Below are 16,638 nucleotides of genomic sequence, written 5' to 3'. Positions count from 1 at the left end.
TTGCTGCTTTTATATTTCCCAAGCACAAAGGAGTTGATACAGTGGCCATAAACTGAGTGCAAATCCAGCAAACTCATGATTAACAAACCACAGGTGGACAAGCCCTAAAAGACCTACAAGGGCATGGCTTCCTACTGGCACGTGGCTTTATTCACATCTACAAGAGTGGAAATAGAACACAGCCAGGCAGAGGAGCTTTTAGTGGCTGTTTCCTAAATGCAACTGGCTGCTAACCCTTCCTGCTCAGCTCCTTCTAGCATTTACTCTCTGCTCAGGAGTCCATAGCTAAAAGGCCCCCAGAGCTGGGAAACTGGAGGACCAAGCTGGGCTGTCCCAGCTCCAGGTACTGCCGCCTCATCCATCTCACCTGGCTCTTGTTTGTTCTTTGAGATTTTTCTTCTTTCTTCTCTTTATCCCCCTTTTTCTTCCTCCTAAGTCACTTCCTTAGAGGGCCACTTGCCCCAACAGCTGGTCTTCAGCTTTGAGTCAGATCTAAAACCCCAAGAAAGCCTGCCCCTCTGAACCAAGGCTGTGGGCTGCTTGTCATCAGCAGCCATGGCACTCTCTTTCTTGATGAGTCTGTTCCTCTAGGAGAGCCTGTGAGTCTGCTGCATCCCCTACCCTCTCCCGTCTCCCACCTGCACATCGAGCTGTGGCCCTCCTGGCTTCTCTGCCCATGGAATTATTGCATGCCATTACTTATCCATGCCACATTGGATGACTGCTTGTGCCAAATACTCTGGAAAGCACCTAGGGCATGCGTGAGGTCAGTATAGACATGAGCCTGTCCTCAGGGAGCATGTGCTTTAATGGGGAAATGCTCCCCATGGCAATTTTGGTGCAGTGTTATGCAGTAAACCCAGGGTGCCCCAGGGGTATGCAAAACATCCTAAGTGGTCTCCAGAAGGTTCTCAGTAGACATGAAAGCTGAGCTAGAACCTGAAGATTGGTCACTAACCAAAGGAATAGATCAGGTAGAAACCAGAGACCTAGACCAGCACAGTCAGAGGGACTTAATTGTCAGGGTCTGGAGGATAAGAAAAGAGCTCAGAGGCACTGCAGGAGGTTCTGAGTGGATAGTGTAATGTGAGGAGGAGATGTGGTTGGAGAAAAGGTATGGATCGTGTCCCTAAAAGCCTGTACCAAGTGCTTTAGAGGTTCCATTCCCTCCACCCCATCAGGGCGTGGGGTTTTCAGAGATCGATGGCAGAATCACAGAGGGTTAAGTCAGGCACCTACCACAGCTTCTCATTTTGCACAAAGGGGCCCAACCTCAGAGGGAAGCAGCTTGCCTGGGACCACTCCACAGAACAAGGCAGAACCCTGGTCTGAAACATTGTCCACTGCTCACTCACTGCTCATCTGAAGATGCACTATGGAACAGGCTCATGGCCACCTGCAGCTGCCCTGGAGAGAGGAGACAGTGCCCCACCTACTTCCCCAGGGGCTCCAGTCCTACTTGGCACTGCACCACCATGGGACAGCTCTCAGTTGGTGTTTGAGGAGTGCTCCCCAGTGAGCCCTGTGCTCCTGCTCATCAGGAGAGGGTCTGCTCCTGCAGCCTGAGCTTTCTCTGTATCTCAGCTGCTGGGTCATAATTGTGCCCAGGGCCCAGAATCCACCCTCCATCTGTGTCAGTGAGCCCATCTGGGCAACCTAGGGCTCAGCCTTCAGGACAGCTCGAGGTTCAGATCCAGCCAGGGCTGGGGAATTAGGCTTTGTACGGCATTTCCTGTCATTGCTTCCTTAATTATATGGGATGATTAGTTTCACGATAATAAGTAAAGGCCTCGGAGGGGATAAAGAGTGGTGTATAGATACACAGGATAGAAGCCGTCACCTCTGAAGCAGGAAAGGCTGCCCCAAATCCCAGGCCAATTTTCCCAGATGCTTTGAGCCCTGGAGCTTCTCCCAGACCTCATGCAAGTTGCTGGGAGCTACATTTTATGGCATCCTATAAAGAGGCAGGGACAGAAGCACAGCTGGGAATGTTGCCCTCTCCGAGTCTTATAGGGTTCTTGAAGGGGCAAGGGCTGGATTCTAATTCTGGCTTTCTCATTACTCTCACTGATTATTGATATTTGTCCAATATACTGATATGCACTCAATTGAGAAGGTGGATTTGAAAACACCGATATACCATATAATGAGAACATGAGAGCAGAGAAAAGACCACGGTAGCAACAGGTCTTAGACATCACTTCGCCTCCCGGATTCAGTGGAGATGAAAGTCCTTATGGCTCCATTATCCTGTCTAAATGAGATGCTGTAACTAAAATGCCAGTGTTCAGTTGGGCATGGTGGTACACGCTTGTAATCCCAGCACTCTGGGTAACTGAGGTAGCAGAATCACTAGTTTGAGCCCAGCCTTGGCAATTTAGCAAGACCCTACCTCAAAATAAAAACTAAAATCAAATAAAAGAGGGCTTGGAGTACAGTACAATGGCTCAGTACAATGATCCTGGGTTCAACCCCTAATAGTGTAAGCAAAAATTGCCAGTATTGTGCCTGACACAAAGGTAAACACTTGTCTCAGTCCATTTTCTGCTGCTATAACAGAATACCACAGACTAAGTCAGTTATAAACATTAAAGGTTTATTTGGTTCACAGTTCCAGGGCTGGGAAGTCCAAGATGGAGGGTCACATCTGGTGAAGGCCTTCCTGCTATTACAGCTTGATGGAAGGCACCATGTGGGGACAGAAGGGGGAGAGGAGGCTGAATTCTCTCCTGCTGCCAAGTAACAGCCTTAATCCATCCACGAGGGTGGTATCTACTCACCTCTGATTTCAACAGGAGTTTTGAGTCAAACCACACCCGTGTGGCCCTGGTCAGAGGTCCACCTCAGCTCCTCCCTCCTTGTTCTGCTCTGCCCTCCCAGCAGCCAGATTCCCTCGAGAAGCCCACTGCAGAAGCTCTGGGCATGGTCCCGGCCTTTGCCCTCTGGCTTCTCCCCCTTGCCCAGACCCCAGCTCACGGCCCCGCCCTTGCTGGGTCCCTAAGCTGATTCACCCCCTGCCAACCTCACATCCCTGCACCTGAACCTGGACGTGGCCCTGACTTTTGTCCCGCCCAGCACCTGACTCTTCTTTCTCAGGTGGCCAGGCCTTCCCCCCAGGATGTGTGCAATCCGCGGAGTGCCTCCTCCTGATTCCACATCTCTGCAGGTGCCCACCCAGCTCGCAGGTGCTGACAGCAGGGTCTCAGTTTGCCCACGTCCAGAGCTCACTGTTCCTTCTGTGGGGGCACGAGCTGAACCCGACTACCCAGCCTCCTCTTTTCTGCTTGTGTCCTTCCCTGTGACCCACCTAACCAGCACCATCTGGTTAGGTGCTGGGGGCTGTTTGGGGGCTGTTCCATGTGCATAGAATGTTTAGCTGTATCCATGACATCTACCCACTAGATGCCAGCAACAACCACCACCCTCCCCATGCGCACACTGTCATGACAACCCAAAATGTCTCCTGAGGGTCTCACATGTCCCCTGGGACTCAAATCACAGCCGGTTGAGGACCTCAGCCCTAGATCTGCAGTCTGTCTTGGCCCTGAGGCCCCCTGATTTCTTCCCACTATCCTGCACATTTTGTCTCTCCTCACATCCCTTGGCCTGATTTTGCCATACACGCACAGACCTGCACATACCACAAGGCGCTACAGCCTAAATTGGACCCAGAACATCTCTGACCTGAGCCATTGTTCTTTCTTCTGGCTGCCCAAAGCCAGTACAGCTCAGGATGGAGACAGAACATGCAAATTGCACACAGCGGAATGCTTTGCCAGTGCCTGGGGCCTCTCTCTTGTTTTCTGCTCAGATGAAAGGGAGGAAGAGGGGCTGGGGCTTGAGCGCGGCAGGCAGGGGATCCTGGGAAGCTGCAGCTTGGCTCACTCTGCAGCCTCCACTGCAGCCACCTCTTCTGGAGGAAGTGGAGAGTGGGCTGGGAACTGGGGCGCGCCATGCTCTACAAGGGCACAGAGGCAGGCAGTGGGGCAGAGTGCTCTCTCCGGGACAGTAGGGGTTCTGATGCCCTTGTCCATTCTGGGGAAGCAGCCTGAACTTCTAATCCTGGGTGGCTCTTTCTGAATCTAGTCAGAGCCTCTCCTGCCAAACGCTAGCTCTATGCCTGCTTCCTACAAGTTGCCACACAGCTGCTCATTAGCCACGCTTGACTCTTACTATGAAAAGCTTAAGCGAACTCACGTCCACTGGAAAGATCCATTGTTCAAGGTCTAGTCCAACTTCTAATGTCCCTGGTCCTTTCAGGACTGAACCTTTCCTGTATCTATCACCAGGAGGGACACTTCTCCACTCTTACTGGGGCAATGCCCCCACATCATCTCTTCACTAGTACCCACTTTCCCCAGACCACTGTAATCTTGGAGAAAAGAGGGAGCACCCAGAAGACATAGGCACATGAGCCATGGAGTTCTAGGCAGGTAACAACCAAAGGCTTCCAACCTTCCCCTGGGCGTGGACATTCAGACAGGACAAGCTGACATCTCCAAGCCCTCGAGCCTCATGTGGAGGTCAAGGCAAAGGCTGTACCTCTCTCTGGCTGTCAGTGTTCGTATAGCCACACAGATGATGTGGCAAAGGCATCAGACCCGGTCACTCACAGAACCTTGGAGTCTGCAGGATTTCATGAAAGTCCTCCCCATAGTTGGCGTCTTCAGCTTTCTCACGGCCCCTCTGCTGCTGCCAGGCCAGCTAAGTCAGTGAGAGAAACTGGCTGAGGTTTCCATGAGGGTAACTATGGGCCTGGAAAATACAAGGCCTGGTCTTCTCGTTGGCACTTTCTGGTTCCTAAGCACCCACAGCTTCATCCACCCCTGTAAAGTGCACACCATCAGAGCCCTTGGCAGCCTTCTCCTGACCTCAGAGGAGCTGAAGTTCCCTGTCTGGCCTTCAAACCCACCATCATCCAGCTCTCCAGCTCAACCACCTGGGCCAGCTATAGCCTCCAACTTACCCTCCAGCTCTAGCCACAGGGTTCACAGCCTTTATGTGCTCCATAGGGCTGAGGCTGCCTCCCCTCCCAGCTTCCTTCAGGGTCACAAAGCACTCTCCATGTGCCATGTCCCTGGGCTGATCAATCTAGAGTGATTGTCTCCCAGAATTCTCAGATCACATCTGTGAGACTGGAGTCTCACAAATTTCAAATTTTACAAATTTGAAAATGAGGGCATAGAAACTGACATCGGTTACACACAGCGAGGATGTGGCCACCCCAGACAGCCCAGCTGCAGGATCTCTTTCTCTCTCCTCCCCTCCTCCTCCTCCTTTTCTTTCTCCTCCCACCTGACCACTGCCCCTTTTTCTCCCCATGCACACTCCTCCTGCACACTTCACAGAGAGGGTGCTTTGTAAATCACATTGGCTTAGCTTTCTGTTACTGTGACAAAATACCTGAGAAGAGTAATTTACAAGAAGGGAAGGTCTATTTTGACTCATGCTTCCAGAAGTTTCGTTCTGTGGTTGGATGGACCCTTGTTTTTGAATCATGGTGGAGCAAATCATCACGGCAGGGAGCCCATGGTAAAGCAAAACTACTCACCTCATGGCGACCAGGAAGTGAAAGAGACAAACAGGAAGTGGCTGGGGTCCCAGTATCCTCTTCAAGGACACACTCCAGATGACCCAACTCTGTACCTCCTTAAGGTTCCACAACTCCCAAGAGTGCGTCAGGAAGTGCTAAGTATTGGAGACGACCCGAATTAACCAAAACCCTGTGCGCAACACGTCTTATTTTCTGGGTTTAGAGTTTTGCTCTGTTTTTGTTATAACGCCCATCTTGGTAGGTGTGAGATTGTACTCGCTGCAGCTGTGATTTTCATTTGCCTGGTGCTGAGCGATTTTCTTGTGCATATAGGCCGTCTGTCTGTCTTGGAGAACTATCCATTCAAGTCCTCTGCCCATTGCTTCTGTTTTGTTTTGATTTGAGGGTTTTTAAATACTTGTTGCTGTTATTAAGTGCTTATATATTCTAGATATGAATCCTTTATTAGATACATGATTTTCAAATATTTTCTCCCATTTCAAATATGCTTTTTGATTTGGTCGAGTATGTCTTTTGATGTTTAAAAGATTTTAATTTTGAAGTGGTCCATTTCATCAGTTGTTTCTTTTGTTGTCTGCGCTTTTAGGCCCATATTCAAGAAGCCACTGCCAAATCCAGCATCACAAAGCTTCTCCCCTGTTTTCTTCCAAGAGTTTTATCGTATACATTTCTGATAAATTGTGAAGATGTGTTCTTTTTGTTTGGAAAATGAAACCTGGAGGCCCTTCCCCATCCTCACTCCCCACCCACAAATCTTGCTCTTGTCACCCTGAACAGACAGTGCTGGGTACTTGGCTATTCCAAACAAAACTGGAAGAGAGAGAGAACAGGGTCACAGTAGACAAGTCACGCCTTCTTCAACCACTCACCTCCGGAGCCAGGCTGGGACAGTATGGAGCACACTGGGCTTTTGCTGACCAGATACTCGGGCTCGGTCCGGGTGAGCTCCCTGGTGATTAGCCAGTAAAAGACAGGGCCTGGAGCAATTTTTGTGGACACAGAAATTACTCTGGATTTGAAACTTAATGTCTCAAGCCCTGATTGGGTACTTCCAGCCTGTTACCTCCAGCAAGGCACTAAACCTGGCTGAACCTCCTGCCACAACTTCAAAATGATGACAGCAGTCACTTCTCTTCCTGTAAATGTTGCACAATTTTAAGTCGCTGTTGCATACATAAATGGTTTCATCTTCACAAGGGTCCTGTGAAGTAGACAGGGCAGTTTTATTCAGTCTGAATTTTCAAGATGAGAAAACAATTCCCCATAGAGGTTAAGTGACTTGCCCAAGGATGCTCAGCAGAAAGCCCTCTCTCTGACTTCCTAGCGCTGGAATCTTCTCCCGCCCCATCTTGGGGGAGATACAGGGTTGTATTAAATGAAGACCTCAAGAGGAAAGCACTTTAAACAAGTGAGTGTTGGATTTCTCAGCATCTGTGGAGATGGGCGATGGTTGTCTTTGATGCCTGGGAGATGGAAGGAATTGAGCACTGGGGCAGAGGTGAAGGCTCCTGCTGGCCTGTGAGCACCTGGGCATTCAGACAATGATCAGGGCAGGGAGGCAGCTCCAGTAGCCAGGCTTCCCGGCAGCCCATAGAGAGGTATCCCCAGGAAGAACTGCCATTGGCCTCATCCCAGGAGAGCGGCACTGCTGGGCTCAGGTCAGACACCTTAACCTGTAGGCTCCATCTCTGTCCCGAGCTCCTGCCTCTCTCCTCTCTCCCTCCTCCCGGGCTGCCCCACCACCACCACCACGCCCTCCCCCCAACTCCTCCTTCCCGCCTTGCCCCCTCCTTTCACAAGCATAATGAGTTTGATAAGAAATTGTCTTGTTAACAGGATTAGCCACGGAAATCTCTTGTCCCCGCCCATTCATTCTGTAATACTCCTCATCTCGTGTCCTGTAATTTTCTGCTAGTATCAGAGGCTCCAGACCACCTCGGGGATATTAATTCCAACTTATTCTTTGATCATGTGACTGCTGATCTGCTGGGAAGCCCTCCACAGACACCGGCCCCCAAGACCCTGTGGGTAAATCACACCAGGGCTTCACAGGGCCTCTCCTCTCCCGGGCCAGCCACTCCCCGGGTTTCTTCCAGTTCTGGAGACAGTTTTTGCCAAGGAGGCAGATATAAGCCAGACTCAGGTGGCAGAAGAGTGGAAAGGAAAATGGCCCAATCCAGTCCTTTGCTTTCCTTTTGACCAGCCCCACACAGACAGGATGCAACCAGAGGTGGTTTGGCATGGTGGGTGAGGAAGCCCACTCGCTCCCTAAATCTGTGATATAAAAACACCTTACCCAGGGTCACTGAGCCTCAATCTTCTTAACTGTGCGTTGGGGAAGACACTGTCTACCCGTCAGTGTTGTGGGAAAGCACATAACATCCAACACACAGCTCAGTCAGTGCTGTTTGAGGGCTAGAATTTTCCAGAGATAGGGAACACAGCTCTTGAATCTACTGAGAAGTGCTTGTTTGAACGCTCAGCTGTATCTGTGGACTTGCCTTGTGCCTCTGTCCTTGTCCTCTAAAATCTGTTTCCCTTCACACATTTTTAGGGATGGGTACAAAAGAAATTTTATGGCCCATTCAACTCAAAAAAAATTAATTAGAAAAAAATTCAGCATGTAGGGTGAATCCCGAGAACAGATGGCAGAAGATGAAAGGAAATACCTGTGCCATGTCACCAAATCCATGTCACCAGAGAAGAGAGGCAACCTGAGAAAGTAGCCAAGTCCAGAAGAGGCTTGGACCAAGCACAACAAGGTCTCTCCGGTCAGGTCAGCAGGACATTTTCAAGGAAATGGAGAAACCCAGGGGGCTGGGGCCTGGAGGAGGGAAGAGGTAGGAGGAAATTGCCGGTGTCAGAAGAGGTGAGGTCAGAGCTAAATCTAGGTTAATTTGGACACAGTTTTCTGATCAATTGTGCAGAAAGTGTCAGAGTAAGAGGTGAGAAATTGCACCTGTCTGGAGAATGAGCCCAAAATCCCAACTGTTGTGCTTTGCAGGGAGCCAGAGAGCTGTCACTACTTGGGGTAACAGGGGGATGGGGGCCACCTAGAGAGCTGGCAGCCGTGTCTCTACTTGGGAGCTGTGCGCACGTGGAGCATAGCAAGAGCTGCTGACTGTGCCCTTCCTGTGTGTCCAGCCCATGTGGAGCCTTTACCTCCGCTTCACAGGCAGTCCTGTGTCATGCTGGCCATCGTCAACATCCCAGGTCACTAAACAGACGTTGGACCTCTAGGCCAGGCAACCAAGGAGGGCGGGGTTGAAACACTTACCCTGAAGGAGCTGGTAAGGCCAGTAATCACTTGTGTGGCCTTGGGCATGCTCCTGGGTCTCCATGAGCCTGGGTTCCTTTTCCATTATTTCCCTGCTCACCTTTAAAAAAATGTTTAATCCACTATATGAGGCAAGCATATGGTGAAAACTGGATAAGAGACCCAGGATTAATTCGAAATATAGTTTTTATCTGAGGCTTCACTTTCTGTGCTTTTTACCTGCGGTCATCATCCTCATGGCTCGGGGATCCTGCTTCTACATAGCCTTAGGAGGTCAGCAGTGGCCTAAGGCGACTGCACAATGCCTGTGTCATTCCCGTCACCTCACCGCAGCTTTCGACATAGGCAGGCACTTTACCGGCTCGAATTCTGGCAGGAGACGGATGAACACGTCCAATAAGATATTTTGAGACAGAAACCACATTTACAAAACTGTTAGTACAGTATGTGGTTAAAACCGTATTGTTTTCATATCAGTTATTGTTGTTACGATATCAGTTAATTTATAAATTAAGCTTTTTCATAGGTAAGTATGTACTGGAAAGAATGTAGTGTTTGTAAACTTTGGCACTGTCCTCAGTCCCAGGCCTGAGAGTCTCAGAACAGATCCCCCGAGAGAAGAAAGGAGTACAAATACTGTGTCCAGCACAATGCCTGGCACATGTGCAAGTTGACCAAGGAGCACAGTGTCCCCACCACCCTCCCCTTCTCGTCCCTATCTAGTGCCCCCAAGGAAGATAAGTCATCAATGCAACAAAAAGATTTAAATCTACTGTCAAATGCACGGTGCAAGGTAGATAAGGGTTGCCTCCTCCAGCCTGGAAGGAAGAGATGGCAGGGCCAGCCTGGAGAAAGAGGGTACACTCAGAGCTAGCCGGTGTCACATCCTCTTCTCAGGCACAGGACAAGACCAGCTCTTTCAGTCTCTGTCTCTAAGCTCCCCATTGTCACCAGACACCAGAGGAAGGAAATGAAGCGGAGTCACACGTGAGCTCATAAGAGGCCTGGCACTCCAGCAGCCCTCTGACATCCCCCAGACCCCTGTGAAGGGTGAGGTTTCCCCTGCAATTTGCCTCCAGGTCACAGGATTATGAAGCAGCAGGGCCCTTCGGGCTCCGAGTCCAGTGCATCCTTGGCACTGTGATCTGATCAGCACTGACAGCGCCCTGGCCCAGGTGTGAATGGGGCAGAGGGTGTTCAGAAGCAGACACGTGGAAATTTTAAGGAGACTGCATTGTGTCTTGGAACCTGAAAATGGCCTAAACGGTGCAGCCACTTATAGCCTGTCGGGGGCCCTGGAGGTGACCCAACCAAAGGAGCCATAAACCGTCTGGAAAGGGGGGGCCTCACTAGTTAAACTCAGAGGGCTTCCGGGGACCTGCAGGGTTCAGCTTCAGATTTATACAGCCCCAGCTTTGAGATTCGGGGAAGCTGGTTTGATTCTGATTCTCTGCTTTCCTTATCTGTTGGGAAGGAACAAAACCCTCCACCTCGTGAAGACGGTGGCTTCAACCATCCTGGTGCTGGCACTGACTCTTTGGTATTGATCCTGTACCACTAAGCAGGGGCTGGGCCTCACAGTGGCCAGGGTCCACCCATCTTGCTCTCAAGGGCCTATAATCTTGATGACTTAGTACTCCTACATTCAGAGACAGGAACCTGTGGGGGGGTCCTCCTTAAGGAAGGTGTGTGGGGATGGGCAGAGCAAACTGTGGGGAAGGGCAGGGAAAGTGTCCCAAGCAGCCGTGTCCTCCAGGCTGCGGGAGAAAGAAGGAGCTAGGTTCAGTGGAGGACCAGAGGTGGGACTGGCGGGCAGAAGGTGGGCTGTGGCTGCTTTGTCAAAGGATTCCGTCTCGGTTCTAAGAAACACAGAGGTGTTTTTTGATATGGTCAGAGTCCGTTTTAAGAAGGTCTGGCTCCAGTGAGGAGAATGATGAGAGCCCAAGTGAGCCCTGACACCCGTAGGACCCTGATTAATGGCAGCCCATGTGGCCTTAAGGACACGCAGGGGGGAGGGGAGGGAGGACTCGCAGGGAGCAGAGGCAGAATGACTGCCTCCTCCTTCTGTTACCTTTTGGTCACAGAGCCACGCAGGGTAAAAGAATAATCTTTTCTGTGGCTGACAGGTGTGGGGTGCTGGGGTGTGGGGTGCAGCCCTTGGGGGTGGAGCACACATGGAGCTGAGCTCAGTGCTGTGGTCCACTCTCTCCTCCCCGGCCCAGGGCCACAGGATGTCCCTCCTCCCTTCAGCCTCCTGGCCACGGAGGGTCTGTGGAAGCCAGGCAGCTTCCCCGAATTGTAGTAATAGTGATCCCTATTACACCGGGAGCCTCTGACACAAGGAGCAAGGGGCTAGGAAGCCTACTGGTATCAGCAAAGCGGGATGGGGGCTCCAGGCAGGGCTGGAGGCTGTTGTGGCCGGCTGGGCTCTGCCATGTGCAGCGGACAAGGATGGGGAATAAAGAGGCTTATTTCAGCACCCTGTTATTACAGCATCTTGTTTCTATAGTTTGTTCAACAAACCTCTCTCCCCCGCCCTCCTCCCCCCTGGCCTCTCTTTTTTTCATCTTCCTCTCTCAGCAAATCCATTTAAATGCAATTCTATTCTTAAAGCGCCCCTCTCATGCATGTCTAATGAATGTCAGGGAGATGCTATTACAATGGGGCCGAGGAGGGTCCAATCGGCAGTGTGTGTACAAGTCATTTGAAAGGAAGCCTGGGAGTGCTCCAGTTTCATTACAGCATAATTAGAAATAAAATCTTGTTGCAATAGGCGAGTGAGAGATGTGTGCTAATCCTGTAGTGGAAGAAGATAGAGCTGTATTTAGAGTAAAGGATTCAGAGGAAAAGAGGAAACTAGCCAAGACCCCCACCCCCCACCCAAGTCTTCTGCTTCTCCTCCCTGAGGTCCTCAATCTTTACAGCCCTTGGGACCTCCATCTTCCTGGGCGCAGCTCCAGGGCCCTCTGCCGAACAGTTTCCCTAAGCAGTCAGTCTGCCGGGGCCTCGGGGCATCCAAGCCAGCTCCCTCCCAGCAGGTCCACAGCTACCTACAGACCACTCCTGGGGAGTGCAGGGCAGAGGTGTGGGAGAGCCTGAATTTGGAGGCTGAAACCCAGGTCCAGTTCTAAGCTTCCAGTTTGCCAAAGTTTTACATTCATTAGTTTGTCAAATACTGTAACTTGATTGCCTGTTATGTGCCTGACACTGTGCAAGGTACATTCATTAACTCACTTAATTCTAACAGAAAGTGGGTTTGGAGAGGTTCAGTGACTTGCCTGGCACTATCCAGCTAGAAATGGAAATGCAACTAGAATGTAACTGACTGGCTCTTTCTGCTCCACCATGCTGCAAGCATCCTGGGTCTTCCTGAGTCCCTGACACCCAAATCTCGGAGTGGCCCTGTGATCTGCTGCAGAGCCAAGAGATGAGGAGGTAGGACTTAGCTAATCCCTCAGGCAGGGAAGAAAGGGGGCCTGGGTGGTGACAGCGCAGTTCCAGCAGGCAGGCCACTGACACCTGTAGGATGAGGAAGGGTGCTGTCGGTGCTGCTCCTGTGCACAGCGCCCCCTCAGATCTCCAGCTGGGATGTGGAAAAGGGGAGAAGTCCCCACCCTTATCCAGCCACCTGGAGGTAGCGCATAGAATCACAGAGAGAGTGAGGCTTGAGAGCTGTATTTAAGAGCAACCCATTCATTTCATCATTTAGGGAAACTGAGGCTCAGGTGGCTACTGAGCCAGGTTTCTCACTTGCCTACCCAGTGCACTCAACTCTACCATGCCTGCCTCCACGCAGGTTCTTCCAGAGGAGCAGTTGTCTTGGGTGACATTTCCCAGCCGTGGGACTGCAGCAAAGCCTCAATCTTTCTTAGAAACCGTGTTGGGGGGGCACTTGAGTTGCCCTGATGCATGAGTACAAGACCAACCAAGTTCCAGAGCACGGCCAGAGGACTTGATTCAACAGGGAACAAGGCAGCTCTGTCCCAGCAATGAGGCCCCAGCCTTGTGGGAGAAACTGGGTGTGAGTCAGACCCCTCGAGGGCTAGCAATGTCGGCAACAGCAACGCTCTAACCCCGTGTCAGCTTAGCGCAATCGCAGGCCCTCTCTCCACAGAGGTGGAAGTGAAGGAAGAAGAGGACTGCGGGGTCCCCCACCTTTGGGGAGCACATGGTGGTACCCTCAGAGCCCTGGCAGGCTGGGCTTGGCCCCAGCTGACTTTATGTGCATAAGATGAATATGAGGCCATGTTACATATCTAAGTGCCCAGGAGCCTGTGCTAAAGCAGGTAGATAAACCTGCCGCCTGCTGCCTGTCATGCAGACATTCTCCTACTGCAGAGCCCCCCGCCCCAACTCCCTTTACTCAGCTCCTTTCCAGCTCCAGCTCAGTTTCTGGCCATGCACCCCAACCCCATAGGCTTGCACAGTAGAAGACCCCTTCCCTGACCTGTGCAGTTTCCTCCTGGCCTAAGTGTACCCTCTGATTCCACTTCCTTCAGGCAAGGATAATGGGCCAGCCGACGGGAGGCCTTTCTTGACATCTCCACACAGACTGAGACCAGCTGTATGATTCTGTGCCTCAGTTTCCCCAGTGGAGTGTGAAGTGGTGAGACTTGAGGCTGTGAGAGTGCAGATGAGGCCCGCTGCACACCACCTTCTGGAGCATTGCCTGTCACACTGTCCTGCGTGCTCCGACTCCCAGCCCATGGTGCCCACTGGAAGGACTCAGCCTAAGTCCTCCCCGATCCTTCTGTCTCTCTCGCTTTCTGACCCCAGCGGGTGTGCTGCGTCTCGGGGGTCCTCAGGAGCCACTCCCTCTGCCCCCTTCCCTGCCCATCAGAGCAGGCCTGATACCACAGCAATCTGGATAAGGTAGCGCTCAGCTCAGATTGCGCTAACACAATCTCACACTAGGGACCCGAAAAGCTTATTTCTCACTGTTTTGGAGACTGGGAGTCCAAGATCAAGGGCTGGCAGGGTGGGATCGCCTGAGGTTGAAGACGTCCCCTTCTCACTGTGTCCCCCGTGGCCTCTGCTCGGGTATGCACATCTCTACTGTCTCTTCTCTTCTTATGGCACTAATCATATGGGCCAGGGCCTCAACCCAGTCACCTCAGTCAACCTTCATTGGCTCTTTACAGTCTCCATCTCCACACACTGGGGTTGGGGCTCCGACGTGTGCATTTAGGAGAGGGAGCTAAGTCATCACAACAAAGAGACCTAAGGCTTAAGGCCAGCCAGGGCAGCATGGAGACTTGAATCCAAGTTCCCCACTCACACCCGGGGTTCCTTCCACTCAGCAGCAAGTCTTTGTCTGACACTGCTTCTGGGATTCACAACCCTGGAGTCCAGAGTTAGAAGAGAAGAGGCAGGAGAATGCGCTATGACTTCCCCTGGGCTTTCAAGCCTCAACTAGAAGGTACCCCAGGGGCCTCGCTATCAACAGAAACAGCAGAAGGGAAAGAAAGGAAGGCGCCCCGCGGAGCATGCCTGAGCTAGCTCCCTGCAGGCTGCCTTGGTGAAGCCCTCAGACACAGGCTAATTCCTGGCACCAGGAAGTGTTGACCAACCTCACCAGCCCTGCCCCACCCCACAAATAGCTTTCAAGGCAACAAGGGTCCTGAGTGTGGGGGTGAGTTATTTCTATCCACAAACTATCCACAGGTCCAAGCTTCGGATTGAGCACATTGTTTTGTAAGTCTATATTGGATGGAGCAACAACTATATTGATTCCAATATAGCCTATATTGATTCCAATTTCTCTTTTGGAATTGCATAGCCCCTGGGCCCAACTGAGGAGCTTGGGCGCCCTGGCATGATGAAGCCATCCCTGGAGCTGATTTAGGCTGTGATAGGCTAAGATGCTTTTCCAAAAGCAACTGATGATTTTTTGCTGACCTTGGCTGAAGCCTGGTCTGGTGCAAAGCCCGTCCCATTCCTTCCTTCCTCCCCTCACTGGTTCTCGCCCATCACTTCCCGTGATCCTCCTTCCAAGGGTGAGGCTGTGGAGGGAGCAGAAAACCTCTTCCTCAGCTCCAGGTTTCCGCTTTAGCTCCAGCAGAGAAAAGCACCTGCCGAGCTTCACACAAGCTCCTGTGTATGCATCACACATGCCCCCTGCGATTCACACACTTAGCGTTATGGTCTAAAATATCTCACTACCAGCATACATGATGGTGTACGTCACTATGCCCTTTCCCAAACGCTGGCATGTGGGCACCACCAAACAGCCCTGGATGCACAGAAACCCAGGGTTGGTGCTCCAGTTGGAGGATGGTCCTGCCCACTGGGTTGTATCTAGCTCTTTTTTCTTTTTTTTTATTTTGAGAGAGGCTCTCACCAATTTGCTGAATTTCCCAGGTTGAGTTGGAACTCACGTCCTCCTGCCTCAGCCCTCCAGGGTGCTGGGATTCCAAGTGTGCCTTCCCATGCTAGGCTTGTTCTGATATTCTGCCCTTGCACCTGTAGCCTCGGCAGGAGGCAGCCCCAGGCCCTCACCAGAGGCCGATGGATGTCAGGTGCTTGGATTTCCCAGCACAAGCCAGGAGCCAAATAAATCTCTGTTCATTACGAGTCACCCCATTTCTGGTAGCAGAAAAGGCCTCAGCCATCGGTTCCCCTGAGTTGGTCTCTGCAAGTGTAAACGAGGTCACCCACTGATGGGGAGGCTCAGCTGGAAGGTCCCACTGTCTCACCCTGGGTGGCAGCATCTCCCCAGAGGCCAGGATCCCCTTAGCGCAGGCTCCCTGAGCACCTGCTACATGCCAGGCATGTCCTGGGGGTACAAACAGAACTCAGATGACCCCAGAAAGGGCACCATGTGCTGCAGAAACAAAGAGGCCACTTAAGGAGTGGAAATGTGGGGCCCGATCCAGTTCTGACCGAGTGGTCAGGTGAACGAACTGTCATATCGGCAGAGGCCTGAATGGAGCTGGGATGAGGTATGACAGAGTACTCCAGGCACAAAGGGAGCAGCTTAAACCATGAGTCTATAGATTTCTGGGAGCGAAGAGATCTCAAGGATGTTCCACTTCATTTCTTTCACTCAAAATTTAAATCCCCCACACACTGTCTCATCAAAGTGTTCAGCATCAACTTAAATACTCCTTGGGACAGATAACTCACGACCTAAACAAAGATACTCTTTCTGATTTCTTATAACCACAAATGCTTCAATGTTGTATTCATTTTGGTAGAACACTCATGACATAAAATATACTACCATGATATTTTCTATGTTAGATTTGGGGTTCAGTGATGTTTAATTTGGTTTAATTTTACAAAGCTGGAATTCTGGGGCCGGGGATTTAGCTCAGCGGCATAAATGCCTGCCATGCAAGCGCTTGGTCATGAGTTCGATCCCCGGTACCAAAATAAATAAAAATAAAAATAAAAAATACTGGAATTCTGTAGCCATAATGACTCTCATTTTTCCTTCCTCCTAGCCCCTGGTAACCCCCATTCTTTTTGGAGGTGGGGGAAGGTAGTACCCGAGATCAAACTCACGACCTCTTGCCTACCAGGCAGGTGCTTGTGCCGCTGAGCTAAATTTCCACTCTTTTTTTTTTTTTTTTTTGGCGTGTGTGTGTGTGTGTGTACGGGCAATTGAAATCAGGACCTCACACTTGTCAGGCAGGCGCTGCACCACTGAGCTGCATCCCCAGCCCCACTGTTCTATTTTGTTCCTATGAGCAAAGGACAGGGAGAACCAGTCCAAATCACAGCTCCCCCAAACCCTCGCCCCACAATGTCCTCTGCACCTCCAGAGAGCAGAGTAGCAGTGGTTTCACCTCCTCAAGGGGCAGCT

The 16,638-nt window shown here is 51.3% G+C and overlaps 1 protein-coding gene and 1 long non-coding RNA gene across 4 annotated transcripts in view; one reads left to right on the top strand and one right to left on the bottom strand.

Annotated features, from left to right (window-relative positions):
• The window catches only part of Dscaml1 (DS cell adhesion molecule like 1), a 300,532-nt gene that overhangs the window by 194,834 nt on the left and 89,060 nt on the right, over positions 1 to 16,638 (top strand). The gene's annotated exons all lie outside the window — the stretch shown is intronic.
• Positions 2,576 to 9,531, bottom strand: LOC111757651 (uncharacterized). Its single transcript, XR_002791955.2, has 3 exons — positions 8,224 to 9,531; positions 5,552 to 6,755; positions 2,576 to 4,755 (listed from the first exon to the last, which is right to left on the bottom strand). It is a non-coding gene; the product is annotated as an uncharacterized LOC111757651 (long non-coding RNA).

Source organism: Cavia porcellus, unplaced genomic scaffold, assembly GCF_034190915.1.
Source record: "Cavia porcellus strain 051 isolate PalLab524CR breed Dunkin Hartley unplaced genomic scaffold, mCavPor4.1 scaffold_9, whole genome shotgun sequence".
Lineage (NCBI taxonomy): Eukaryota > Metazoa > Chordata > Mammalia > Rodentia > Caviidae > Cavia > Cavia porcellus.
Note: the sequence above shows the minus strand (reverse complement) of the source record. Positions and strands in the feature narration are given on the sequence as shown.